This window comes from Carlito syrichta, unplaced genomic scaffold, assembly GCF_000164805.1.
Source record: "Carlito syrichta isolate Samal-C Ts95f unplaced genomic scaffold, Tarsius_syrichta-2.0.1 Scaffold316167, whole genome shotgun sequence".
NCBI classification, from domain to species: Eukaryota; Metazoa; Chordata; class Mammalia; order Primates; family Tarsiidae; genus Carlito; species Carlito syrichta.
Window position 1 is genome coordinate 342,167 of NW_007260263.1, and position 2,356 is coordinate 344,522.

Here is a 2,356-nt window from a genome sequence, read left to right on the forward strand (position 1 = left end):
CTCAAAAAAAAGAAAAAAAAAAAAAAAGACAAAATAGGGTTGGGAGCAGTGGCTCACCACACCTGTCAATCCCAGTACTTTGGGAGGTTGAGACGGGAGAACTGCTTGAGCCCAGGAGTTCAAGACCAGCCTGGACAACACAGTGAGACCCCACCACTACACAAAATTTTAAAATTGAGCCGGGCGTGGTGACACATGCCTGTAGTCCCAGCTACTCAGGAGGTGAGGCAGAAGGATTGCCTGAGCCCAGGAGGTCAAGGCTGCGGTGAGCCGTGATCATGCCACGGCACTCCAGCCTGAGCTACAGAGTGAGACCCTGACTGAATTTTTTTAAAAAAGAGTAAAAATAAAACAATAAAGCAGAGAGTACTGTGTGGTAGTGATGATGCTAAGGTCAATTTCAAATACCTTCCTTGAATAGCTATTTTTAAAATCGAACGTATTACCAGTGATTCTAAAGACACCTCTCTTCCTAAGAATTGAGAGGTTTTTTTATGTCCACCACCTGACACGCCTATCACACCCTTGGTACTCTCGTCCTGGTATTACATGGACCCAAATAGGAGGCAGAAAACACTTGCTAACTTGTTCTGGAATGAGAAACAGAGCAGAAATTAACAGCCTTCTCCAGTTCCAATCCAGTTATACATTCTTGCTCATGTTTGAAGTACAGTGTGTGAACTCATTCTCTTCCTCATGTGGCATCCTGTGGTTCACTACAGGTCAACCAAAAGCTTCCCCAGAGGCACTCTTTCTTACATTATTGTAAACTCACGGTTTAAAGGAATAGAGTTTAGCCAATAGCAGTCTATCGGCAAGTTCAGCCAACAGGATTCTTCTAACACACTTCCTGGTGTAAGGATACCATCTTTCAAAAAGATTCTTTAAAGTTATTATAAAGGTAGGTAGTGCTGTTGCTCTGGGAAGCACAAAGCCTTTCCAGATTAGCCACCCTGCCTTCTGGGAAGGTCAATGCATGCTCCATGATGGCCTCTATGTCCTCCCACCTGAAGATGGGAACCAAGAGCTCACCAGCCCTGCCTTGGTTTCCCATTTCCTACAAATCCTAACCAACTTTTCCACCTTTGTCAGAGTGACTGCTCTGATGGAAACAAGGGCACAAGTCCCAGGACTGGGTTCTGGCAAAGTTTGGTGGTGAGAAATGGCTTCAATACTCAGCAAAAGTCGAAGAATGTATACAAAGGTGGAGGGAAAAAAATTCCTCCGGATCCCTTGTCTTCTAGGAAGTTACCTGTTGGTGGCTCCAGTGGACTGGTGGAGAGACTGTGAACTTCTGTATTCAGGTATTTTCAAGGGCTCCTAAGTCTTTTCAGGTTTCCCTTTTCTGGATCATGTATGAATCATACTGAGATCATATTTCAGAGTTGCGTGACCTTGGAAAAAGCACTTAACTTCTCTGAGACTCAAATCCCTCACTGGTAAAATAAGAGAAATGAGAGGTCCTCCCTGTTGTAACATTCTACGATTTAAATATACATGTTCAAACCACTGACTCCAAACTGAACAAATGATAACTTCTACCCTGAACACACACTGGCTCTGTCAAAGTACACAGTTTAATCAAATGAATTTGATGGGGTCTTTCAACATGATGTTTTTGAAGTCCTAGCAGTCCTCAAGTCTTTTTTATGTTCAGCCTCACAACTTTTACAAGCAATGACCCAAGTTGTCAAGAGTATGAATTTCAAAACTCTCCTCAGATCCAAGCACTTAGGCTTTTTGGATTTCCAAATAAAATGATAAGCTACAAGGACTGTTAAGAAAGCAGGAGAAGTCTTCAGCAGGGCTTTTTCATTCTAGGACCTGATTCTGTGACCAGGCTGATACAATTTCCCCTGAATGCTAACTATCTCCAAGCCAGATCTAGTAGCTACTGGTTCCAATCAATTGCTATTCACACTCACACATCTGCACACATAAAGCCACTTTAAACATCGTGCTGTGGGGTCCTGACATGATGACAGAGCCACCAGCTGTCGGGGCACTGCACTGAATTGGGGACACAAACCCCATTTTCCTATGTAAATCGGCCTGGACGCTGCTTCGGCCCCCAACAAAAGGGACAGTCCCGTTAAATGAAGCCATCTGGCCGTCCCCCGGCCCCAGTGACACCACCGGGATGGGGCGAGCCGGACCGATCTTCGGGGGGCCGGGAAGGTAGCGCGCAGCTGTCACCCCGGCCCCAGGGGTCTTGGCCACAGAGGCTGGGGGCGAGCAGATTCGCGGTGGTCTTAAGCCTCCGGGCCTGGGCCGCCGGAGGGTCTCCCCGAGCACTCCCGGGGTGGGGGAGGGCGCGCTTTGTTCCGAGGCCCCGAGGGGCGAGGCGCCCGAGCCC